We start from the raw sequence: 20,026 nt of genomic DNA on the forward strand, positions 1-20,026 counted from the left end.
CCGGAACTTGAAATGAATTAATGATACTTTGAAAAAAACGATCTCGCCAATTGTTGATGGTGTGGGAAAATATTAGTTAGCTCAAGTCTTACATCTTCATGCAAGTTTTTAAAGGAATTATATATATGTTAATATATATATGTATATACACACTGGAGTCATATATATATATATATATATATATATATATATATATGTGTGTGTGTGTATATATATATATATATATGTGTGTGTGTATATATATATATATATATATATATATATATATATATATATATATATATATATGAGGTAGTTTTAGTGGGGGGTTGTTATGGTAAAATATAAATCGCAGTTATTCGCTCTTGCATATGAATGGCAATTAGACGGTTTTTATAAATTATTACGTGGTCAGCTGACATATTCTCTGAATTTTGTGTTCACATGATTACCAAGAATGGACCAAGAAGTAATGTTGGCTCAAAGGACCAAATTTTAATCATTCAATTCACAAAAAACTTTTTATTTGCTCAAACCGCCAATTATCTCTTTGTTTGAGTTTCCCCTCGTAAGAAATCGAGTGGTATGGTGTCAGGAAGTAGCCGCTCTTCTTCCTCCCTGAAGAATTTACCCGCCCCACTTAATTTTCTGTTCACTTCGAGGGCCCATCGAGTCCCTTTATTAACTCTCCTGAATTAACATTTGCACAAACCCGTGGCGACCTCCTGCTGTGACGTTAAGACGGACGTAAAGAGAATAAGTATTATGCTCTCGAGAAATGTATCATATTGAGCATCAAAGAATGCCCACGCATACAAAAATGGATCTGGAACCAAATAAAGAAAAGAAAAGGGCCTTTTTTCTTCCTTTTGAAAAAGAACCACCACGGAGCCCCCTGACCTTTTCGGCCGCGGCGCACTCAGAATCGGAGAACCCTCTTTCTGGGTCCGAAGACACTCGGGACAGCATTTACGAAAATCGAGATACGTTTGGAAGAGACGCCTTCGGAGGTTTACATCGAGTAGGAAGCGGGTTGGAGTGAGAGAGAGGGAGATGATGGGTAGCATGTTAAATGGGATGAGTAGGAGGCGGGTAGAGTCCAGTCCGGCCAAACCTGATCGAGGAAACAGGTGGATCAGGAGAGAAGGGGTGGGAGGCTGGCGGAGAGGAGGCGGGCAGGCTGGTTGAGTGAGAAGGGTAAGTGTGTATGTATATTTGTGTATATAATATATACATATATATATAATATGTATTTGTACTTATGTGTATATGTATGTGCGTGTATGTTTATATAACATGTGTGTATCTACAGTATATATATATATATATATATATATTTTTTTTTTTAGATACATATATATTGGAGGATTCGGAATTTGAGGGAGAGAAAAAGGTGGATGAGGCCGGCAAGAGAGGGGGATGCTGACACTTCTTCGGTGGACGGGACGAATAAAATTCATCTCTTAAAAACTTGGTGGAATGGTTGAGGGAGGGGTGGATGCAGGGTGGCTCGAAGGAGGAGAGAGGTAAAAAATGACGCTAGTACTGTTGGACGGGAGAGTACTGGGGGATGGTCAGATGGAAGGGGGAAGGAGGGAGGTGACCAAAGTGGGGTGTGGGCGCCTTCTTAGAAGATTTACGCCGAATGGAGGAGGGGAGAGGAGGAGTGGGAGGAGGTGGAAAGATTTATCAGGAGGAAAAGAAAGGTGTGTTTCGGTTCTGTTTGACCGTCCCTTCGAACACTTTTAAGAGGGCGGCGTGCGGGCTGAGGGAGAGACGGAGTTCAGGGTGTGTTTTTGGGGGAGCCTCACGGAAGGAGCCCAAGGGGGTTTATTATCTTCAGCACCGCAGGGATGGAGTGCCTTTCTTTCTCTTTATCCACGAAATCTATTTTATTTGCCGTCGGAAGGTTTGACGCTTTCCGCCACATACTAAATGTTCTATGAGCACGTAATTACTTCTTAGAGTGTTTTCCAATCCCTTTCAAATAATATGGAATTGTTTGTAGGCAATCGTTGCGATCGCATTAATTATGTAGTGTACATAATTGAACGTGATCCTTGTTGATGTTTAGGAGTCTGTTCCCGAAAAGTTCGTGTTTGTTTTTTGAATTTGTTAATTAAAAATTCAGATTTTAAAACTTGGATAAATGAATTTTTTCTTAATTTAACCCTGAATGTTCAATTTTTTCACTAAATATTGATTTAATTCGTGAAAGATTTTTGTAAGTCTTGGGGATTTACGATGCAATGGGCTTTCAAGGTGAAATCTATGGCTGAAGTTCCTTTGATCGTGCGAGCAATTTTTGATTGATGATGGATAAGTGTGTCTTGCACAATTTGGTTTGATTTTCTTAATATTGCATTGGAATTTTGACTGTCAAATATAGAAATTTTTGAACCAATAGAAACGTCGTGATTCTTTATTGTTAATTCATTACATTTAAACTGTCTTTAAACATATGCCCAACCGCATTAATTTACCGAATTTGATTACATCATTAAACATTCCACATGGAAACTAGTTTTGCTGGCTATTAGAACTTCACGGTCGGATGCCACAAGCAAGGAATTCCACCTCTCTCTCGATTGACGAGATAGTTACGGGCCTCCCGAGTGTGGCCAAGAAAGAAGAGCCAACAAAAGAATCAACGTTCGTGAATATGCTCGCTCATAGGTCTCCTCATTACAAGTTAATTTACCGAAATCCATGTTTGACGTGCTCTGCTAATTCTCATCATGGTTGAGTGGAATTGCTTGGATTTGGACGACAGGTTTGCATAACGAGAAAAGTCGTGGTTATCCATCGTGAACGCTGAAACATATGTATGCGCATAAATTTCTTCCAGAGTAACTGAATCGTCTACGTCGTGCATGTTTGTGTATACTTGTATCGAGATAAATATGTATGGAATACATGTATATCCACATGTGTGCATATGAGTGTGTATGTATGTATGGATATATATGTATGTATATATATGTATATATATGTATGTATATATATATATGTATATATATATATATATATATATATATATATATATGTATATATATATGTATATATATATGTATATATATATTTATATATATATGTATATGTATATATATATATATGTATATATATATATGTATATGTATATATATATGTATATATATACATATATATATATACATATATATACACACACACACGTGCATACATCCAATGCTGACCCTACCTCCAATAATTTAAGTAAACTTTTTCTTCTTGCCCTCTGATCCTGAGTTTGAAATACGTCCATTTGTTAATTTTCGTTGGCACCTCACCGTTTGACTTCCACAAGCCTTGGCGTGGCGATACTCAGCCATCCTCCATCATTGATAGGTCTCACACTGCCATCTCTTAGTGGCTCTTCGCCTCCATCGAGTGAAAAAAACCTCTAGTTAAGGCAGCAAGCCGGTGGACGTGTCGGTTCTTGCCATGTGTCTTTTTTAATGATTTATGAACGAGATGCAAAAGCACTCTTGTCAGTCTGGCCACGGCTACCTTATTGATGTGGCATCCGGAATAAAAAGAATTATTGATGAATGGGCTACCTTAAATTTGCTCTCATTTCGTCGGCTGGCTGCTTTAGGCTAACAATGTATTTGAGCATTGAAACGCCGTAAAATTAGCCCCGACCAGTTCATTCGGCATTTTCAGTTCTCTATGCGAAGGTTGTTTTGTATCATTTACTTGTTTAATAATAAACTTTTTATCTTTTTGTGATATTTTTATGTGCCACCTGCTTTCAAACCAAATATCTGATTTGCTTAACCAGACCAGTAGGAGTTTAGTTCAGTTATTTCTTTCTTTGAATTTGCGTTTCTTTTTTCACATTATATCAACTACTTTTCTCTCTCATTCTTTAAGCTAAGCACATGTTCACTTAGGAACCTTTTTTTGTCTTGTATTGCGGTAATAGATTTATAAAAATATTAAATTCATATCCCAATCCAAAAACATTCTCTATGTCCCCTTATTTGTTGTAAAACATGGGTCATACGCAATAAAATATTTTAGTATATGGTTAAAAAACAAAGAACGAATACACCCAATGCGTAGGATGGAGCTAAAACTTTTCACAGCAATTATTTCGCATGGAGCGAACTAGCTGTAGTTATTATTACTTGGTAGTCTGCCGTTCAAGGTAGGTTTTGATTGAATATATATTGCTCATCGATGCATGTCCAAGCTTCGTCTAGCGAGGCCTCACCACTTGCTATCCTGAAATGCATAAAATTGCTATTCAACTCTGCATACTTTTTGCCTTGGTTCATTTCGCCCGGTATTCTTTTTCCTTCCCATGTACCAAAATCTACAACAATCCATTGCCAATCGATATACTCTGCATTCACCTCATCTCTCAACAATCCCCTATCCTTAAACATAACAGTTACAGGTTTAACTTTGTGGAATTCCTTTATGATTGAGGTAAAAAAAGAAACTTTGCATTTTCACGCGTTTTGTGGAAGTGCGGAGTTTGTTTTTTTACCCTCATCAATCCCCTATCCTTCCCCATTGAGCCACCATTTTCTGTTTTGATTTACTTTCCATCCATTTCAACGTTTCAATCTTTCTCGACACTTATCAAATCCATTCAAACTGAGCCTATCCTAAGCCTTGCTTTATCGACCAAGTTTCCGAGACATTACAAAAACATGCTTCATGCCTAGGTTGTCTCTAGACTTTAATTAACAGCCTTGCTAAGCGTCCCAAGTCACCAATTCAGTCCTGTTTGTGAAAGATTCTTTTCCCAATTGAAATTTCCGTGTGAAAGATTCTTATTCTTTTATCTCGTGCTACGTTGACCATTATGGTCCTAAACACTTCCGAGATATGTCAGCTTTTTCGTTGGCTTGTGGCGCATTGTGTGGGTGCAGATAAAACATTCAAGCCGCGCATGTTTCTCTGTACGTTCAATCCCGCGTCTCAAAAGCTTTGAGCCGCCAGAGTTTTTTGGAAAAAAAATATGCACGAGGGCGCGGCCGAAAGCCGCATTTTCCAATTTTCTCTCCGCGAGATACTCTTTTTATGGAAAGAACGTGAAAGTTTCGCGTTTTTTTCGTCTTATTTCCCTCTCCCTCCCCTCACTCATCTCCCTCCATCTCATCCCTAAGGGAATTTTTCTTCTTTTAACTCCTCCGCGGTAGGGGGAGAGGTGGGGTGGCTTCGCCGCTCGCGACGGGGAGCATTGGCTCTGGCTCTCTCGCGCCGATCAGGAAGAGGTGATTTGAGAGGAGAAGGAAGACGGTTGAAGGAGGGAGGGAAAGGCGCTTCTCTCATCCCACATGACTCCTATTATTCGTTTTCTTCTTTTTGTACTCCACAAACATCCCTCCCCCCCCTGCTCGGCGTGTATCTCACCGCCCGGAGTGCAGTCCCACCACCAACCCGGCGTCATATCCCAGCGCTCTCTTCTCCATCTCTCCCTTTCCCCCCCGACACTCTCATTGGAGAGCGGTGCAAAAACAGGCGACAGTGCAATGTTGGGGGATGGGGTGGATGGATGGACGAGCGGGCGATTCGGTCCGCGGCATCTGCAATGAGTTTGTTTCTTGTCCCCCTTCACCCTCCGAAGGAAGCCGCAGAACGGCCGCTTAACAACTCCCGCTTTAGGATAAACTGCGTGTGCCCTCTTGTTTCGGACGCGGCTGAGTCAATCTACGCGTGTGCGGGAAGGTTTTCGAGAGACATACGTCACTTCGATAGATAAGAAAATATGAAATCCCTAGTTTATGGAGCAGGTCAATTAACTTGTGTACTCGAAGGTGGAATAAGGTTTGTAAAAGTAATCAATACTACTTCTCCGCCTAAGGTTCGTACACCAAGCGTTAAGGTGGGCTTAAAAGCAATGCTAGAAATGTACGTATTTTAATGGGGATGGAGGCTTCTCGGGTTTCGCACCAGGTCAGGTCAGGTTGTCAGGCCAATGGATACTGGGACCGGATTGTCAAAGGAGTCCACATAAGATTGAACAAGAACCTGGTAAATCGAGACAACGGATTCCAGATTAGTAACGCATGGAAACCCGTACTCAAAAAGATCGCGGAATCACGGAATCGAGAGAACAAGCGTCTCGACCAATCACGAGACAGCGGACCCCACGCCGAACATATAAATACTGGGCACAATCCCGGCAATGTCACTTCACCCTGAAGACGATGGCGGAGTTAGCTGTCGAAACGTTGGTGCTACCCAACCTGACCTGGTGCGAAACCCGAGAAGCCTTCATCCACAGTATTCGCCAGGAAAGCCTCAGATCATTCTTTACGTATTTTAATGTATTGCATAGAGTTATTGATGCCGGATGATAGACGTCGATTTGGAGGGTTTTGAAATATGGATTTCGAGGCAGATGGAAAATGTGGGCAGGGAGAAACACAAATGAGGGATTTGGGAGAAATTAAAAAGGAGAGTTGGGAGAAAGAAAAATTGAGGCAAGGTATTTTGATTGGTAACGGGATATTCAACGTTAGGCAAGCGAGGAAGGAGCAGGAATACTATAGGATAGGAAAGTTGGACGGAATGAAGGGAGAAAGGAAGTATGCATTCGGAATTGAAGATGGATGGACAGTCGTGTTTATTTTGGGGCGACATTGAGACTGCAGTCTATGAATAGAGGCTTATTGTTGTGTTAGATGGATTTTGGGTTAATTTTTGTTAGAAGCGACAAGAAAATTGTTGCTCTTCACCATTTGATAGCTTGTGTCTATCCAAAACCTAAGTAAACCTGTAGAAAACCGATAATAATGATTATAAGTAGATAGTGTACATAAACGGCTGGTATTCATGCAGCCTACACCAAACACCCTTTAGACGGCTTTCTAGGTAATTTAGTTGTGGAAAAGTGCATTTATATAAATAATATCTGCATATATATATATATATTTTTTTTTTATTATATTTTATTATATATATCAACACTTTAAATTTGTAAATGTACAAACCGTGGCGAATCGCACAAAAAATTGACGGGTTAAGTTTGAAAAATTGATAATTTAGATTATAGTTCGAAATATCGTGTTGGGATGCTGTCTTCAGATGGATACACTTTGCTGATTGTCTTTATTGGGAGCGAAGAAGATGTACAGAGTAGTTAAGCCCTTATAATTTGTCATGAAGAATATTTTATGAAGACTTCAACCTAGGGGTGCTGTTTTTGGGGGGTTTTGTTCGGATTCATTCGTTGGTGATATTTGCCCTGATGATCCCGACCGGAACGTACGAAACCGTAGTGGTTTGAAAAAGTGTGCCACGATACTTAAAATGAAGAGGAAATTAATTCAGCCGTGAAAATATTGTTCTTAGATTGAAGTAAGATCCGTGATGAGGCCCATACGCTTTTACTCATGTTCGATTTTATCAGCGATACGATTTCCCTAAGATATGAATCATGAATGACTGAGTGGTTTTCGAATCCGCTCGTCGGGCGGAAGCTCTGCGGTTTTGATTCCGGTCGAAGTGAACTTTTTTTCCCCAGCGGCCATCTTTGCACCACCTACCTTCATCGATGTTTGTAAAACAGATTAAAAAATCTAAGGTTATGGGGTAAACGTAATTCATCCTCCATCATTTAACATGGACCATTATTTTTTGCAAAGAGTTATAGAATTTTTGTTGGACTGAGGCTCTGACAGAAAAAATACATAGTATTAAACTGTAGGTAGCATTTCAACGACTGGTGGTTTTATGCTCGATCAAGCGGAGTTCAGGCAAGAAAATTCCCTATACATCCCACCACAATGAGTACAATTCTGCCTGTTTTTTTATGAGTACTTAAAAAGTGAAAAAAAGTTCGGTTTTATAATATTTTGAAAATGTCAGAGGTCTGAGACCCATTGAATTGACCTGAATATTCATGGCAACGTAGTAGTCCCTAATTTTAAGTTTTGTTATTTTTTCAACAAAGAAATACCTTTGGTCCTTCAACATATTCTATGGAAGTAATTATGTTGTTAGGTTCTATTTATAAGACCCAAGCACAAATAAGGCGAAGAATTTGCCTTACACATTTTAAATCTGTATCTACAAGAATTTTTTAAATTGTGGAACCTAGTTACACTGGTCTGTTTTTTCCTCATTCTAATGGGTATTTTCACCTCCGGCTGATCATGGAGCAGCTCAGCTTCACGAACTAAAGCGGCCTGGTCTTCCGAAGCAACAACTTTCCTCCATCCATATTTTGTCTGTGGCCTTTGAACGGACACTAGAATGGCGAACATAATTCATCCTTGCATTAATCCTCTTAGTGCTTCACAAATCTGTAAGTAATCTTTCGCATTTGCTTTTGTACCTGGAAGATTACGTATAGCCAGTAAGATGGATGTAACCCATTTCATAGATCAATTTTATCTCGATGAATCGCATCTCTTGACTTCCATCTAAGGTGACTTATAATACGTTGTCGGCTAATACGCCACCGCAATGTCCTGAAAATTATCTGCGATCTTCTCTGAGAGACTAATTAAATAACTAATGAAAGTTCCGTCATAATTTGGAGAGCAAATTTTCCGAAATGAGTTTGCAAGGAGTTTATTTCACGGGGCTCTAATTAATTGTGCCTTCACGACATCCCATTCATTTTGGAAAAGAATTAACCGGGGAAAGGATTACACCAAAACGCCACCTCATCTCTTTTGACAAAGCGCTGTCACGCTGGGAATTCAATGGATATGGCGATTACTTATGCGTGAAGTGTACACGATATTTTGTCATGAGTTGAAAATTCTGATTTCACGGTAACGGAGCGTGTAAATGTACTGCTAGTGTGTCATAATGGCAAAAGGGTAGAAATGCCACGAAAAGCGTGCCTTAGCGTATAATTATGCATATCAACAAATCCTTAGTTTGTTTAATCGCCTGGGATATCATCATGAGGAACAAGATTTATAAAAAGTTATTATAATAAACGTCGCTATGGTATATCCAGAGTTTTAGATAGTATAGGTCGGGGAATCACTTACAGAGCGAAGATTCAATTGCAGATTAAAATCTCTTGCATGAATAAAAAGCAGGCCTCTATATCGATGGCATTAAAAATTTATCATTAATCTTCATTGTACTACAGTAGAAGAGACCATGAATATAAGGATTTAATATTGTCGCCTCCAGAATTCGAACCCGGACCATTAGGGTGGGCAGTCAGTACGATAGCCTCCGCACCAACCCGATCCCCTCAATGTGTATGAATGTGTGTGTGTTGTTAACACACATTCATAAACTTATATATATATATATATATATATATATATATATATAATACATATATATATGCATACATATAACCATAAGAAACTATAAACACAGTAATCAACCCGAAGGTCGGTTTGGTAAGTGATGGTAGAATTCACCCAGCCCGACGGCGTGTGAAATTCACACATCAGGGTAACGTGGCCCGTTCCTTTCCCTGTGACATGTATATATACGCACGCAGAATACACTGTCTCAATTCTTTTAAATAATTCATATTTACCGGCAACGTACATTGAAGTAAAAATTAGTATTGGATTTCGCACGCCTGGTGTGGAATCACCCCCTGTCAGGCACCCAATTATTGGCTTACATGAAACCACTTTTTCGTCCCCTTTCCTTTAAGAATATCCCTCCCACGGTATTATTGAAAATCTTACTTGTAAATGGCAAATGAGGCAAAACGCTATGTTGCCATGCCAGCAATAATTTTTGGGAATTATTAGCACCTTGGACATCCTGAGGGAATTTAAGAAATTACTCGCTAAAAGCACTTGTGGCTTAATGCATTTCTCTTTTGCTGTCTCTTCAAAATCATCGAGTCGGATTCCTAATTGGGATTGGTCGATTGGTATTCGTAGAGCGAGTGGGGAAGTATGAGTTTGCCAACTACCGGATTGACTCTTATGATTGGCAGGTTAAGTTAGGGCCGTCAGTTTAAGTGATTGGGGCGAGTCAAAGGGCAGGAGAAAGGGAGTTTGACGGTTTAATTTGGGCAGTCTCGGGGCATGTGAGCCTTAACCTTTCGATATTCATCCAGCGTGCTTTGACTGAATTCGGGGAGGATTATAAAAAATAAATGAAATAACGTTTTGATTAGGAATTGAACATTTCCAAGGTTAATGACTCATTAGCAATTATAATGGTTAAGCTAATTCCTTACATCTACATAATACCCCGCAAGCCGCCTCAATGGTGTGTGGTGGGGGGCGTTGGTCACCACCCGTAAAAAAATATAATTTAAATAGAATAAAGAATATAATTTAAATAGAGAATATTTATTAAGAAAAAGCTGAGGATATGTGACCTTTGGTATGATGCCTATCCTCCACTCCCCCCCTCTCTTTCTAAATATCTCTTTGACCCCCCCCCCTCGCCACCGCAAATAAAATAGAAATTTTTATTTCCGTGCCTCTTGAGTTGCGTGGGCGTTATTGGGAAAAATTGCCGAAATAGGGATGATCGTGGAAACGGAAGTAGTGCTACTGGAGTGAAAAGGAAGTTTTTTTTCCACCCTCTAGATATATTTTTTTGAAAACCCATATTGTTATCTCAAAGACAACCTTAAGTTAAAATTTTACAGTTAAACCCCTCGAGAATGGTCTTGAAACTTTAAAAAGTGCGATGAATAAACTTAAACGGTCAACTCATCGTCGGATGGAGTGAGTAAAGTGATTAAGACTCATTGATTTTCGACAAAGTCATGAGTCTTTAAATTTTAAATTCGTTTAAAAAATTATTTCTTTATTTTAAATTTTTTTCCGCTTGGTTTTGAGCCGTAGGTGTTCGGAAGCCGTCCTGTCCCGCTCATATCCTTCTGTCCGTCGCCCGTGGTGTTTATTAGCGGAAAATGGGTAGTGAACAATTCTGAACCTGACGCGAAAGGGTGAAGTCGAGGAAGAATTGCCTATGGATCGATTAACCTCAGAAAGGATTGTGTTTCATTTACCGCCCAAAGGCGAGAATTCGGTCCGCCGAAGGGGTCCTCATCGAACCCGACACTTTGTATAAATCTTTCATCACATTTTTAAATTCGTCTATTTCAAATTATAATGCAACTTTTAGCTAAGACTGTGAAATATTCCCTGCATTCAGCTGCCTAATTGCGATGAATTATTTTGCAAGCTGAATATTGAGCTCGTAAAAATTTTTCATTTAAATTGTATTGTACGTATTGTGTATAGTAATGTACATTTTTAACTCATCGATCCTATGTGGAAACTTTTGATGGTTGAATTTGAAAAAGTGAACTTGATCAAGCTTCATATGATGGGCTTATTATCATCGCGTGTCATTTTATTCGCATTCCTAGGATTGGTTTGTAGCGGCTCTGCGCAATATTCTGTTTCTCTCTGCCAATGTCTTCTTAATTCCCTCACGGATCCTGCACTGTCATTTTCCACGACATATAGTATTTCTCCTAATTAATTCTCGGTCTTTCTTATTCCTTCTTCCCCTCAATGTTTTCCTCAGTTTGGTTATTCGTGGAACAAACGTTCCTCAGGTTATTTGCTATCAATTCCTCCCTTCTTCTTCCTAAGCCCCCTTCCTAGTAGACTTCTCTCTTCACCCACTATTCGAAGTACTCCTTCCAATCCCACTTCTCTGACTATCGCTATCATTTTCATTATTCTTCTCCACACCACAATTTTCATCATCTCTAATCTCCTTCATTTAATTATCACGTGTTCCACTTCTAGCCATGTTCCACTAGCCGGAGGTAGTAATTTCTTCCGATGGAAACCCTTCTCCGCCAATCATATTCCGCGCACGTTATCCATCTGGTTTCTCTAATCGCTAGTGATTATATCATAAAGGGGGGGGGAGGAAACAAAAATTTTCAATTTTCATCGAAATTTAGTTGTCCAAGTCACCTTTGACACGGTATCAACGGGCGCATTTACATTCTGACATTTTGAAATGCTTTCGGATAAGTACTAAGTATACGTTAATGATATTCCAAAGAAAATTGCTATTAATTCGTAATATCTACGAGCTGAAAGTTGTCCTGAAAACTTCCGTTCACAGAAACGAACGATTGAGAGGCTACCGACTCATTCCGAATAGCAAGGCTCGTAATTAAGCAACTGCAAAAGTATAGAATGAAAGTAAGCGAGCAGGCCACAACGAACAGCGTGCCTCATGAAGGCTTTAATGACATTGACGTCTAGTCACGGGTCCATCTGGGAGTTAATTCAACATTTCCGAGTCCGAACCCTCACTCATATGAAGGTGGGACACCTCGTGGCCTAATAGAGAGGCTGAAGGCGGGTATGTAGGGGTTGTGAGAAGGGGGGAAGGGCTTTATGGACGAGCCTGCACGCGTGTTCCTCTCGTTGGAAAGAGCGCGGGGGAGGGAGAGCGATGAGTCGGGCCAAGAGCGATGTTCGGAGGGGGCGGTACGGCGTGGGCATGGGCTGACTCTCTCGCTCGGGGGGCGCTTGACCCAGTCCAAGGTCGGTCATTACCTTCTCCAATCCTTTTCAGCTTCCGCCATTCCCTCCCCCCTCTTTCCCTCCCAGAATTCCCATTCCCCCACTCCTCCCGTCCCACTATTCCCACCTCAAGAGAGACTGCCACCTCTCTCTTTCTATCTCCCCCTATTCGTCCCCGTCCTTCCCTTCTTCCGACCGCTGTAATGAGAAGACGTGTGATCACATTTTCGCAACGTGAAGACAGTATCAACATGATATTCGCGGAGTTAATATTTAATTCGCCGACATGAGGCAGTTTTTATGTGTTCCGAATTGCCAAAATTGTGCACCTGTGAATGGTACTCCTTGTTTTACGCGATGTTTTATCGACGGCAAAAATTTTAATGATACAAGTTACATAATGGACCCAACTCCAAATTTTGTCCTTAAGATTTCTATTGGTTTTTCTTTCGTCGAGGTGAGAATTTTCACAAGGCTGGTGTAAATTTTATTTGAGGGAGTGTTCGATGTATCGTTATGAATGAAACTTGAACTCTTTTAATGACCACTCTAATGAAAAAATACGGTTGAGCTCGAGCTTGACTCCGCTAGACCCCACCAAACCTCGGCAACTATTTTTCAAGTCCAGAGGATATATATATATATATATATATATATATATATATATATATACACACACACATATATATACGTTGTATATATGTACACACACAGATATATATATATATATATATATATATATATATATATATATATATATATATATATATATATATATATATATATATATATATATATATGTGTGTGTATATATATATCTGTGTGTGTATGTATATATATATATATATATATATATATATATATATGTATATATATATATCTGTGTGTGTATGTATATATATATATATATATATATATATGTATGTATATATATATATATATCCCTATGTGTGTACATATATATAACGTATGCTTGAGCTCGGAGCGGCTGTATATGCTCTACATTGTAGTCGAGAATCATCAGTCATTCTTCCGCCGGCATTTTTCTGTTTAAATTTTCAATAAATGAAAGTGTTCTCACGACCATATTCTTCTATATTTGTACCGTCTCTTTCATGACCTACATTAATTAGCCCCTAATAATGTATAATAATTATTGAAATAAATAGTCAAGCTTTTTTTTAAGTCATAAGGCTTTAACATCTTTTTAATTCCTCTTGACCGTCATGGGCATGAAAAGGTTGGTACATATTTTCCCGTACCTCTTTTGTTTGATATCTAGTCGAGTGAATTTGCTTTGTTGCTTACTTCGTACATGTATGTGACATTCTCCATCTGGAACGGTAAATATACGTAGAATGTTCCATACCAAGTGGAACAAAGTGTCCAGCATTTTGGTCCATGGATACCAAACCTATTGAGAGGGTAGTAACCCAATTAAGCATATGGTACAACTCCTCCCGCCCCGGTTAATTTGTTTCGTCTGTTGGACCCTTTCAAATCCTCATCCTCTCTCCTACTATTCTCAACTTCCTTTCCTCCGATTCCTCTCATCCTCGAAATATATGACCACTTGAAGAAGACCTCTTCCCCAAAATCCTGAGACGAAATCGTAGATACTAGTGATTATTATCTATGAGTGCTATGAGAGGATAGATGGTGTTTCAACAGCGATGTAAAGTGAGGAGAGAGTTGCTCCTTCCGAGTGTGGAATCAGAGTAAATGGCTCTACGGTCGGGTCAATAAACATTTCATCGGAATGAATCACAATATTCGTGGATGTGAAAGGAAGTTATTATTGGCGAATCTTCATTTTGGGAATTCCTCCGTGGTGGAGACTGGACAAAGGTCAGCACTAATCCCGCTAACCCTGATGAGTCCGCACGTCCTGTCCCTCAATTCGGTCGTAAAATCCTCCCTCTTAACCTTCCGAGTATGGCGCACGCTCGATCTCACTTGAAGCATGAACCCCTCGACTTGTTTCGGCGCCGGAATAGGCTCACTCGCGGTCTCCCATGCGGTCACGAGCCTAATGACCGCCGACCTACTGTATAGGCTTGCTTGGAATTACCGCGGAACCTGTTCTTGCCGAATCCCATTAACACTACCTTCCCTCGAATGCACTGAAAACTATTCCTATCGGTAAAATGTTTTGTCGACACGCTTGGGTTTTTAATGTGAAATTACCAAGGCGTGGATTTTTAAGCTCTCGCCCCCTACGCATTAATTTCCCTATGACCATCATTAACTCTTTCGTGCTTTCATCATAACTCCATCACTCTAAGGCCCCGCCAAACCCGGTCAGAGGTCATCGCGGTTCCTTCCGTTCTCTGAGGGACTAGCCACAATGGGGAAGTTCACCGGTAACTTATTTTTGATTCATGCCACTGATTTTGGGGCAAGTGAAGATGCATAACTTCAGAAATGGTAGGATTGTGTTGCGCTGAAAGCGGTTCATCGCCGTGTTTGGACAGGAAGTTAGGAAATTTGAGAATTTTCCTGAAGAAGACCAATTAGCTCACCTAGCGCATGCCCAGGTCGCCTTATGACATCACACTTCGTTTCCCTCGCGCAAAAGCGGTACCTAATTGTGATAGTTATTAGGGAAGGCGACAGACAACTGAGATGATTTGAGCCGTCAGGGATCGGTGGGTAATTTTGTAGAGTTTCACGGTAATGGAAGAAGAATGGAAAGGGAAACCCTGAGCCAATATTAGCCTACTTCAATGACGAAATACGCCTAGGGCATACTCTACTTGAAGCGTTCTCCGCATAACATACGCATTTGGTAGAGTTGGGGATGACTGAAAAATTCGGCGCCATCGAAGAAATTCGAGAGCCCTCTAGGAGAGTGAAGCCGAAACCTTACACTAACCACCGTACCAACCTGATCCCATGGTGGAAAAAATTTGAAAATTTCTCTCATCGTGGACGTGGCGTAAATTCAAAATCAGAGACAATACACGTAGGTTCTTCGTTTGTTGGTGACTCCATGGGCGGAGACCATGAGTCGCATGTCCATGAAATGGTAGAATTTCCCCAATTTAGTTTCCATTTCTGCATAACCTGTCTTGTTATGGTGCATATCTGTCGTATAGATGGTTATGGTTCATTTTTATTCCGTTATTTTTCGTATGACAAAGAACTAATTTATTAGGTGGGTAAACACTTTTTTTTTATTATGTCTTCCTCTAGCATGTATACAATTATGGATGTTATTTGAGGTTTTTTGCTGAATATTCTTTTCCTTTTCCCTTCGTCTCCCATATTTTCGCATAACACTTACCCTTCCCAACTTGTGCTCGCACCCCCTGCCACATCCTTTTGGATGGATCTTGAGGTATTAATGTAGATGTAGGTACATCAACTCTGTTCGCGCGTATTCGATTGAGTTCTAGAAACTGGTGATAAAAAGGTACACCATTCTCAACCTATTACACACTTCGCTGATGAATCCGTTGACCGAAGTGGGATGATCGCAACTCGCCAGCGGACTTGGACGACTAGCGAAATGGATTTGGGACGGAAAAGGCGGTTCGGTTCCCCAACGTCTCTTCCCGACGGGGGATGGAGCGAATCTCCGCATCTTCCGTCACTAATTAGTGGTACCATAAGTGTCCGTGCGCCCTTAATAACAGTAAGAGTCCAGTTTCGTTCCGTAATGACCTTTCTCTATCCCTCCTTCCCCCCTCCTCGTCTCTTTCGCATTCAATTGCCGCGGTAAGCTAGTGGTAGCTATTTTAGAGCTCGGCCTAAGTCTATTCCCAGGGACGCTCCAACCTGACCATCGGCGAAGTCCGTCCGCTTGGGTGAAAACGTTAAAATCCCACTTTAATGAGCTCCACGCGAAGACGCTCATTTTTCTGCACCAAAGGAAACGCATTTCATCCAGCGGGCAAGCCAAATGGAGATCAAATCGGCAGCCAAGTCGCGCGAATACCACGCTGGGCAAGCCCGTTTTTAAGTGTGTCGTCGGCGCGGTTGCATAAATTACCATTCTTTCGATTTTCATTCCCTCAGCACTTAACGACCATCCCAATGCAATTTAATTATGCATTTTATGAGTGCGATTCAAACGTTTTGAGTCTCTTTTCCTTGGGAAAATTTTACTAAACTAAGCTTAATAGGCCGAGAAGCTGTATTATCCAGCACGTTTTAAGCGTTTAGAAACCAACCCTCTTAAATTTATTCCAATCTCGCGTTACATTTTCTTTCGTCCCGCCTCACTACTTAGTCCTTCACATGGGAGAAAAAAGTCTGAAGAATTTTAATACCCTTTTTTTGAAGTCACGTTGATTGCTTACGTGTTGAGTCTTTAGAGTGAATTTCTCTGGTTTAAAAAAAGACGCGTAAGTTATTTGAATTGAATATTTAATGTCGAGTGAAATGCTAAGTTTCATTAAGTTTCTCTTTAATCGCATATCGTTTAAACATTTTTTTCTTTTTAGCCTGCTGTGAAAGAATTTCATTTTGAATGATTAAGGAATTCACTGTGAAATTTCAGGGCCGGCATGAGCTTTGCAATGCAAGTACTTCGGGCATATTACGAAAGATGCGTGATCTCTTAGGGTTTCCTTCACGTGGGGCATTTAATTGGTTGGAAATCCACTGGCCTGACTTGACTTTGCGAAATGTGGGTGTGTAAATTTAGCGAATCACTTAACGTTCAACGCGTAGATGTATGCCGTTTTCTTGCAAACGCCTTCGTCTTTCTGGTCGCCTCATTGCGTAGAAGATTTTGCTTCGTAAATGACTTCCAAATGTTGGAAAAGAGACGTCTCTTACATTATTCAAGGTATTTGAGTTTTACGAAAATGAACGCCAAGGTGCTCCTTGTTTTATTTTTATTGGATCAGATATAATTATTTTTAGAGGTTCGGATGCCACTGTATCGCTTGTATCAAAAGGTCAAGTAAAATAATATCTCGAAATCTTACGTTCTTTCCGACCTCTCCACCCATTCCTCCCCTCGCCACTGTCATAATGAATCTGATGATAAAGGAAAACGATTGCCTAGAGACTCCTGCGGAGATGGCGAACGGCACATATTGAAATATGGATGAAGAAACAACAAAAAGACGTTTGCTTGAGCTTATGCCAACACTTCGGGCGCTAAGGTAAAGATTAGCAGGACATCCAAATGAACCGATATCTAAAAATCCATTCCGTAGCCTCGTTTCTACACTCTATCCATTACTATTTCAATCCGAACGTTGGTAGGCTTGAGCGTGGCATTTTTTTTGGTGCTAGTTTTCACCCCATCTGATAGTTGTTCCGTCTTTAATATTATACATATACGGATTAACCCGCAAGCCGTCGCAAGGATTTGTGGCAGGGGGTGGTAGGTCACCACTTCTTCTCAATGCACTTCAGGTTTTAGGCGTGGATCACGAATCCAAAAGCGAACGACCCCGATGTGTTTGCCCCGGGAGTTTCCGAAGAAAATTGAAGGCGACGAAGTTAAAATGACGGTGGAAGAAGTGAAACTATGATGTGGAGGTGAAAGCCCTCCTCGATTCGAAGGAGGAAAAAAACAAATGGATAGCTCGTGCGAGATTAATTTCCTCGCCCGAGAGCGTTTAAAAAAAATCAATTCATAAAAATCGGAGGCGAATTCTTCTGCAGTCGCTCGGAAATTGGTTTATCTTAAGACTTAAACGATGACTCTTTCTTTGAGGTCACCCCTATCTTGTTGTGTTACCGTGCGCGTTGATGATAGAGTTAAATTGATAGCGCGTGAGTGTTGAGATATGAGTGATCGACGGATTAAAAGCTTCCTGCCGAGTGATTGGTGTGCGATGGGGCGGGGGGAGAGAGCACTTTTCAATCCATGATCGCATAATGAAATTGATTTGGCTCTGGCAAGTGGGGGCGGAGGGGCAGAGAGGGGGGCAGGTGAGATAAAAATCAGTGGCCCCGGGAGAATGATGCCCGAAGGACGGAGCGGATCGCCAACGGAGGTTGTTTGTGCAGAGGAATAGACAAGTAATCGGCTCGATCCATTGATCCGTCCCGTGTTCTCTCGGCTTGAAAGCGCGGTGCTCTATCAAGGGTCGTGAATGATGAAATTTTCTAATCCGTCTCCGAATTAATGGTAGGATAAGCGGGGGAGGGATGGAGAGAGGGAAGACGAACGATTACCGCGTTATGCTTCCATGGGAAAGTGCGGCATGCTCCCGCACAGTGAGCATTAGCAGTCGTGCTAAGCCGATCTCTTGGTTCAATCCAGCGCTCAATCCTTAATTCTACACCGTACCTGCAGAGCAGGAGTATGCGCATATTCACACACAACTTCATGTTCGACAGTGTGGCATTCGAACGGGCGGTAAAGTGTATCCAACGGGTTCTCGACTCAAATTCGAAATGTGCAGTCAAGCCGGTTGCAAGGCGCTGTCGTCCTTAGTTAAGCATGCACAGGTAGTTAAACTGATTAGTGCACCTACATCTATGCAACACTCCTCATGCGCGTGTGGCGGGGGGTGTTGGGTCACCACTCTTGAAAATGAATAAAACCACATGCAAAACTAACAAATTTATGCCAATTCACACCCACAGAGGCGTATATATTCATGCAAAATCCATTTTAGATTATAATCTTAAGGCTTCCATAACGTATCTCTGATGAAGGTTCCATGCTGCTTCTGGGATTTACCTTCGCATAGGTTGGCTTGTTTGACAGCAATTTCGCCCCCCAGGGGGTCAAACTGTTGTCCAACAAGCCAGCTGACGGTTGCAGCATGAGTCCATTTTATTTTATATCTATATCTACACAACACCCCGCAAACCGCCGCAGTGGCGCGCGGTTGGGAGTGTTAGGTCACCGGCCATCGCGCATGCAAACATATACTACCTTGATCAAAAAGTTCCCGGAATAACCACCGTGTGGCGCTCCCATCGTTCCGATTTGAGTTATGTTTTTTTTGTTAAATTGGTACATCTGTTGTTGATATTCCCTTTAAATCTTAGTGTCATAACTTGACATTTGCAAAAGTTACGTAGCCAAGAGTACATCTATCTCTGTGTGTGTTGGCGATTTTTTACAATTGCAGAAATGGATTTAAATTTGCAACAACGAACTTGTATTAAATTTTGCGTAAAAAACGGATTTAGTGGCGCACGGACGTTGGAAATGTTGGAAAAGTGTTTCGGCAACGATTCTCTAAAAAAAACGGTCGTTTACCAGTGGCACGAGCGGTTCAGAAGTGGTCGTGAGTCAATCGAAGATGATGAACGCAGTGGCAGACCATCGACATCGAAAGTCGGTGAAAAAATTGATAAAGTAAAAGAAATGTTGTTCAATAACCGCAAATTAACCATCAGAGAAATAGCGGAGGACTTGAACATTGCCTATGGATCCGCTCAAGACATTGTGGTTAATGATTTGGGTTTCCGTTGCGTAGCAGCAAAGTTGGTGCCAAAAGACCTCAATTTCATGCAAAAAAGAGACCGTGTTGACGTCGCAAAAGACATGATTTGCGAGGCTGAATCCGATCCCACATTCATCAAAAGGATCATTACTGGAGACGAGACGTGGGTTTATGAGTACGACACGCAATCCAGACATCAGGCAAGTGAATGGCGTTCACCAAATGAGCCGAGACCAAAAAAACCACGTCGTT

This window comes from Hetaerina americana, unplaced genomic scaffold (genome assembly GCF_022747635.1).
Source record: "Hetaerina americana unplaced genomic scaffold, ioHetAmer1.1.p SCAF_38, whole genome shotgun sequence".
In the NCBI taxonomy this organism is placed as follows: domain Eukaryota; kingdom Metazoa; phylum Arthropoda; class Insecta; order Odonata; family Calopterygidae; genus Hetaerina; species Hetaerina americana.